Below are 8,176 nucleotides of genomic sequence, written 5' to 3'. Positions count from 1 at the left end.
GAAATGATGGAGCTCCTGTTCTCGTAATAGAAGCCTGCTGGAAACACTGAAGTGACGGGAGAGGGCACAGTTCTGGGTAGGAAGGACAGTTAGGAAAGCGTCTGGTCACAAGGATACCCATCTCTGACTCAGACGCAAGGTGGCTGCATTTGCTCTACAACTGGCGTAAGTAGAACTCCTTCTGTCCATCCAGCAGGTAAAGAAGTTGAGGCTTGGAGCTGAAGAGGTGGTTTAGCAGTGAAGATCAAATGCCGCTTTTGCAGAGAACCAAAGTCTGGTTCTTTTTTTTTTTTTTTTAATTTGAGAATTTATTAGGCACAGAGGGTGACTGGAGCAGGGTTACAAAATGACTGTTAGGTTTCCTTCACACTGAAAAGAAGCTGGTGTTTTTCCTTTCTTCACCCTTTAAGCCTGCATTCGAATGGCCCCATCCAACCGGGAGACCTCTCCATTCAAGAATGGGTTCTGGATTATGATTTGTACCATATGAGCGTATTCATCAGGGTCACCTAGTCGATTGGGAAAGAGCACCTGACTGGCCAAGAAGTTGTGCACTTTCTCTGGAAGGGTGGTGAGCAGTGGGGTGGCAAACAAACCTGGAGCAATAGTCATCACACGGATGCCTATGGGAGCCAGATCCGGAGCAATGAGCAGTATCATGCCTACTATGCCCCCTTTGGATGCAGAGTATGCAGCTTATCCAACCTGGCCTTCAAAGGCAGCCACACTGGCAGTATTAATAATGATAACTCCGCATTGGCCTCCCTGGTCTGGTTCATTCTGGCCCATCTCCCCAGCAACCAGGCGGATCACATTGAAAGTGCCTAAGAGATTCACATTGAGAACCTGCTGGAAGTCCTCCAAGGTATGGACCTGGTTCTTCTTTTGGTTGTATGTCTTAATGGTCAATGCAATACCTGCACAGTTGACAGCCACATGTATGTGACCAAACTTCTCTTTCGCTAGAGTCAAAACTGCTTGTACGTCCTTCTCAGAGGTCACGTTGGCTGGGGCCAACACGCAGCTCTCTCCCAACTTCTTGGCTTGGGCCTCACCCCCCGAGTTAGAGGTGGGTCCAAAGCACAGCTGTGGTCCCCTTGTCCCACCAGTCTTTTGGCCATAGCCAGCCCAAGGCCCGAGGCTCCTCCAGTTATTCCAGCGACCAGGCCCTTCACGCTCCGACATGCTGCAGCCATCTTGCACCGAGTCTGGTTCTTGGTACCCATGTTGGGCTGCTCACGACTGCCTATAACCCCAGTTCCAAAGTTCTTGCTGTCCTCTGCAGGTAGCTGCCATGGCATATGCTCTCTCTCTCTCTCTCTCTCTCTCTCTCTCTCTCTCTCTCTCTCACACACACACACACACACACACACACACACAAATTAAAAATAAAATAAATATTTTAAAACAAACAGCAACAAAAAAGAAGCTGAGACACTAAAAGTGAGGGGCATCTATCCGTCCAGGAGCAGACTCCCCGTAAGCTGGCCCCCACACCCCTCCTCCTACTCCATCTTCCAAACTCCGCTGAAGATCCCTGGAAGACAAGAGAGGGAGGAGCTGGGCCAGGCAGATAAGCAAGGCCAGGTGGCCACTGGCCTGCTGCAGTGTCTGGACTTTGGACACGTGGGCGAGGAGAGCTAACTAACCTAAGTGCCCTGCCCCCCTCTTACCCTAGCAGCCTCAAGGCCAGATTTTGTCCCTCAAATTCCCAGAACTGCCCCCAAACAGGGCTCTTAACTACCAGGTGTGGTTTAGCATGCTATGATTTAACAAGAGTTCAGAGTCAAAACAGGTGGTCCCAGCAGGCCCCTCTGATCCTCCGTGCCCTCATGAGTCAGTGGAAGGCCAAGGGGACGCTAGGGTTTTAAGAGCACAGAGTGAGCAAGTTCTTTGTGCGGACTCACAAGTAACAGACCATCGGATAAACAAGCAGTGCCCTTGGCAGAATATATGGAAATGCAGGACGCAGGACAGCACTTCCTGGCTGAAGAGGAAGGTTCCGGGAGGATTTGGCTCAGCCGCCACAGGGAAGCAGACAGCAGAGACGGGAGCTCTCTGACTCAGCCCGTGTGTGCCAGACTTCCTTAACAGGCACAAGGGCATCAGGGGGTCAGGGGATCAGACTTACACATAAATAAATAAATAATGCAGGGCACACGGTTACACTTAAATTATAGGTAAACAAGAAATCATCATTATTTTTGTTGTAGTCCTGTCTTGTCCGTGGCTCTGGTTTCTGTGGTTTGGTTCCTCTCTGTCACCTCTCAATAGGGTGAAAAGGACCAAGGAAAAACACCCTGACCCTGGCTAGACAAGCTGGCTAGCTAGCTGAACTCACCAGATTGGAGAGCTCCAGGTTCAGTGAGAGAAGTGGGAGACTCTGTGTCAACACATAAAGAGAAGAGGAGTGGAGGGAGACACATTACGCCAGTCTCCGTTCTCCACATGCAAACGTGTGCACAAGCACCCTCACAAATGTCAACATGCGTGTACATCCAGATCACATACACATGCCCATGAAAGACATTCTGAAAAAGCAGACATTCGTGCAACTTTTATTATAGTTTATTGTGACAATTGTTCTGTTGGTATTACTATTATTAGTCTTATACCGTGCCTAAATTATAAACTAAAATTTATTATAATTATGAATACATGAGAAAAATATCATATGTAGGGTTTGATAATTTCAATGATTTGGGGTATCCGTTAGAGATGTTAAGACATATCTCCCATGGAGAAGGGAGGACCAGCGTGTATTCCTGTGGAAAGAGTGATGACAAAGAGGGTAATGGCAAGTGGGAAAAGTTAAGATTGAGTTTGGGATGCCCTAAACTCAGTGTAATGTTAACCGTGGTAGCCGAGGGTAAGTAGGGAAACAATCTAGATTTTTGTAGATGGAGAAATAATTTCTAAAAGGAGGAGCAAGCTGGAGAGATGGCAGAGTGAGGAAAGGGTGAAGTCTGGTGATCTGTATTCGGTCTTCAGAAGCCACATGAAAAGTAGATGTGCGTCATGAGCCTCGGTCCCATCAGTACTACACAAGAAGGGAAGCAGAGACGGGAGGATACTACGATGGTTTGAGTGTGAATGGCCCCACAGCGTCATACATCTGAATACTTGGTCCCAGTTGGTAGAACTGCTTAGGAAGGATTTAGAGGAGGGGTGCCACTGGGGGTGTGTTTTGAGGTTTAGGAAGATCCCTGTGACTCCCCGTGTGTGAGATGTGAGTTCTCGGCTGTTCCAGTCACACCTTTGCCTTAACCCTCTGAAACTGTAAACCAATTAAACACCTACTTTTAGAAGTTGCTTTGGTCCTGGTGTTTTGTCACAGCTATAGAAAAGTAAGACAAATGGCCAGAAGCCTGCAGGCCAGTTAGCCTGGAGCATGCATAGCTGCAGAAACAGGAAAGACCCTGCCCAACAAGACAAAAGGTGAGGACCATATCTTGGGAATCGTCCTCCGGCCTCCGCACACACCCACTCTCACACATACAACAGATAACATGTTGAAAGGAGAGCCTGCCATTTGCAGTAACATAGATGGACTGGGAGGGTACTATGCTAAGGTACTGTCTCCATGGGATCTATCAAAACAGAGTAGAATGGTGTTGGCCAGAGACTAGGGATGGAGAAAAACGAGGTGATAAGGCCAAAGGGTACAAACTCAGACATGCAGGATGCAAACTCCAGAGATCTACTGTACAACTAGGGCCTTTCAATGAAGAATACTGTGCTATATACATGCAAGTCTGTTGGGGGCAGAGCTAATATGAAGTGCTTTTCCCATTAAACAAAAGAAAAAACTACAAGGGAAAAAAGCAGAAGCAAGCAGGAGGAAATTTTGAATCATGAATAAGTTTTTGACACCGACTGCTGATTATGCAGATATATGCTTATCTCTAGACACACCAAGTTGTTTACATTAAATATCGACAGAGTTTTATACCTAAAATAAAATGTTTAAAAAAAAAAAAGGTTTGATCACCAGTATGGCGGCACACACCTGGAATCCTAAATCCTAGCCCTTGAGAGGCTGAGTCATGAGAATTTTGAAGTTAAAGTTGGTCAAGGGCCAGAGTGTAGAAATACAATGAAATTCCACACAGCTGTCAAAAATTTGGAAGCTCTCTATATGTTCTGGATTTTTGAATGGCCTAAAACCAAATAACAAGCTAAACACACACACACGCACACGCGCACACACACGCACGCACGCACGCATGCACTCACACAGACACACACACAAGCAGATCCATTATGATACATGTATATTCTATGATAATATGTGATAAACCTATTAACATAAAAATATAGAAGCGTATGGAATTATGTGAGTGTAGATATAAACATACACATGTATAAACACACATGTATAAGCATTCACATGTATGAACACACAAAAGTGTGGATATAAACATACGCGTGTATAAACACACACATATAAACACACAAAAGCATCCTAAAAGTGTTTGCCAGGGCTAGAGAGGTGACTCAAGGATTAGAAGCACTAACTGCCCTCCCAGAGGACCCAGGTTTGATGCACAGCACCCACACGATAGTACATAACTGTGATTCCAGAGGATCCGACACCCTCTTCTGGCCTCCACAGGCACTGCATGCACATGGTATACAGACACACACATGTAAAACAACCATACACATAATATAAAAAAGTAAACATTTTGGAAAAGTGTTGCCTCCAAGCTGGAAAGACCTGAACACTTCCTCCCTGAGGAATACCTTTCATGGAACTAGACGGCATCATGAGAACTTCCAAAGAAGGGGAGCCAGTCCTACCCAGCGCTGACTCTTACAAACTACAACCAGCAGCATGACACAATAATCTTAAGGGTGCGGTAGTGGCACACATACCTTGGTGGCAACCAATAGATCTCTAGCTGGACTTAGGACCTACTCAATAAGAGGGAAATCATGTGGGGTACTGGAAACCCAGCCAACTCCCCAGGGCTAGTGAAGCCATGGATCTTGGAGGAGAAACTACAACTGAGACTTTACTAAACCAGCACAGTCCTGCCAAACTCTAAACGTTTGTCCTTGTCCCCACAGATAGGTGCAGTCCTCACCCCTCATCAAGGAAACGTCTCTTTGCTTCAGACATTCCAGAAAACCACATCCAATCATAATAATGCAGAGATGCAGAGCCTAGTCCCAATAGATACATCTACAACACTGCTCCTGCGCCAAAGCCTAGAGAGCATCCCAGAAGAGGGGAAGGAAAATCTGTAAGAGTCAGAGGAGCAGGAAGTTTTCTGTGAGATTATATGTCCTAGGCATGTCAGAAACTGTATCTCATTAACATGACCACCTAAGCATGAGCTGAACAGGAACGGCAGGAGAAAGTCCAGGAGTCCTCAGCTCTGTGCAGGGAACTACTTACCACCTAAGGAGTGCTAAGATCAGGAGAGACAGACTTCCCCAGGAAAGAGCACAGCAAGTGGCTGTCCAATACCAAATGGTCAGCCCTGTATACAGGATATTTACGAGTGTGTGTGTGTGTGTGTGTATGTATTTAGGAATTATACCTAGGAATATAATACACTATATGTGTATATTTAGAATATATTATAGTGATATATTAATATAATATTTAATATTTTGTTATTATATTCCAAATATACATAAATGATAGATGTATGTATTAAAAATTATATATGTATATGAAGCAACAATTAAAGAAAAAAAAGGCCATGAGTTTGAAAGAGAGTGGGGCCTGTCATATGGGGATGTTTGGAGGGAGGAAAGAGAAAATTTGTAATTACATTATTATCTCAAAAAATTTAATTACTATTTTAAAGTATTTACCAGGGCTGGAAAAATGATTCCATGGCTAAGAGCACTGGCTGCTCTTGCAGAGAACCTGGGTTCAATCAATTGCTAGCACCTACATGGTAGCTCACAACCATCCCTCACTCCAATTTCAGGGGATCCTTCACCTTCTTACGTCCATGGGCACCAGGCATGATTGCAGTGCACATACAAACATGTAGGCAAAGCACTCATACCCATAAATTTAAAAAAATAGTATTTACCAAAAAAGCTAATAAATAATAATAAAAGTGATAGTGCCCTGGCAGATTTTTTTAACCTTCTTCTTAGTATTTTTCTGTATTACTTAAAAATTTCACAGTAGGGGCTGGAGAGATGGCTCAGAGGTTAAGAGCATTGCCTGCTCTTCCAAAGGTCCTAAGTTCAATTCCCAGCAACCACATGGTGGCTCACAACTATCTGTAATGGGGTCTGGTGCCCTCTTCTGGCCTGCAGGCATAGACACAGACAGAATATTGTATACATGATAAATAAATAAATATTTTAAAAAATTTCACAGTAAGCATGTATAACAATAATGAAAGAATTATTTTATTGCAGTTTTTTAGTTTTTATATGTACATGTACCTGAATATGTGCTATAATGTATGTACAGAGGTCACAGGACATCTTGTGGGAGTTGATTCTCTCCTTTTATCATGCAGGTCCTGGGAATTGAACTCTAGTCATCAGGCTTGGCAGCAAGCGCCTTTGCCCACTGAACCATCTCACTGGCCCATGAAACAATTATTTATAAGCAATTTGTTGTGGCTGGGGACATAGCTCAGTCAGGGCAATGTCTGCTATGCAAGCCTGAGGATCTGAGTTCAGATCCCCAGGACAGAAAAGTGACTACAGTGCTGATGGCTTATGGCCCTGGGCTCTCCTACCCACACCCTCACCCCTGACAACAGCAGGGCATGAAGCCCAGCAGGGGGGGCACCTCTGAGCATGGTGCCCTGTGTGACTCTGCAGACAGTGGTCCTGGCAGCTGGTCCCCGCCTACCAAGACCTGGCTGAATTAAGTATAGAGGATTTCCACCAGAAACATAGCTTGGAGTGGAACCAGGAAAATTGGTCAAGGAGGGGTGAATCCTGGCCTTGGGAGGCCAGGTCCTGAGTGAAGTGCAGTCCCCTCCTGCCCCCAGGAATCTCACCAGAGAAGATACAGTAAGTATTTGTGTTTTTGCATTGGAAACCTTGGCTCTACAGATGCTTAAAGCCCAGAAGACTCTGAGGGTCATGGTTACTCCACAGCTTTAGTTAGCAAAAGTGCAAATCAGTAGAGCTTCACTCAGGCCGGGCCAGTGGATCTGGAGCTGGTGCCTGTTTGCTGCGTGGAATATCCAGGCTAGCGCAAAGAGATCTTCCCCTAGACATACATACATGCACACACACACACATGCACACACATACATGCCCGCGCACACTCACATACCCGTGTGTGCCCTACCCCACCCACATCTCTGCTGGGACCATCGTATCACCTCCAACACGCCACCCATAAGCTGGCTGGCCCACAGGAACCTGCCCCTAGGCCTCCCGCCCCCATGCCTCCTGGATGCTGGGCACCACAAAGAGTGTCTGTGTTATCGTCCAGCAGACGCTGAGCCTGCAGACAGCCTACCCCTCCTGGAGGCCACAGGGCACAAAGGCTGCTCTGTGCGGCCTGCCTGATGAGCCCACTGCCTCCCTTCCTCCACCAGGCACAAGGATAAAGTCATCGGAGTTTCCCAGGAGGCTACCCAGGCAGCTGAGGAGACAAGGAGATACCCAGCTGAAGGGTCCAAAAATGGTCCTACAGGACTCCAGTGGGCAAGCGAGCTGTGGCCTTCCTGCAGAGTGGCTGAGCGGTTTGCCAGTCTCTCTGGAGTCTCTTGGTTGGGTCAGGTAGTTCCAATACACTCTCCCCTAATCAATCTTCCCACACTCGGTACGGGTACCACGATCTGCAAAAAAAGGCCACAGTTGTCCCTTAAGTCCATTTCCCGCCTCTCCTGGATACTGCAGCTCAGTGCCATTGGTCTTTATTTCCCCAGCACTAGAACCGAACCTTGAACCCAGAGCCTTACAAACGCTGAGCTGGCACCCTTCCACTGGGCGACATCCCCAGCTCTCTTTGTAATTTTCATTTTGAGGTAGAGTCTCTCTCTCAGCTGCCCAGGCAGGACTTAAACTTTCTAGTCTCCTGCCTCAACCTCTTTCGTGGTTGGAATGATGGGCTTGGATCACCAGGCCCAGCTCCATCTGCTTTCAAACTCTCTGGAGAGACAGGGACCACTTGAGTCAGAGCTCCCCACCCCTCACCCTTGCATTGCCCTCCATCTCCCCAACCCCTCCGCGG

The 8,176-nt window shown here is 46.6% G+C and overlaps 1 pseudogene; it reads right to left on the bottom strand.

Moving 5' to 3' along the window:
- Positions 1-405: 405 nt before the first annotated feature.
- On the bottom strand, positions 406-1,196 carry LOC101984231 (annotated as a pseudogene).
- Positions 1,197-8,176: the final 6,980 nt, after the last annotated feature.

Source organism: Microtus ochrogaster, unplaced genomic scaffold, assembly GCF_000317375.1.
Source record: "Microtus ochrogaster isolate Prairie Vole_2 unplaced genomic scaffold, MicOch1.0 UNK3, whole genome shotgun sequence".
Lineage (NCBI taxonomy): Eukaryota > Metazoa > Chordata > Mammalia > Rodentia > Cricetidae > Microtus > Microtus ochrogaster.
This window is presented reverse-complemented; position numbering and strand designations above follow the sequence as displayed.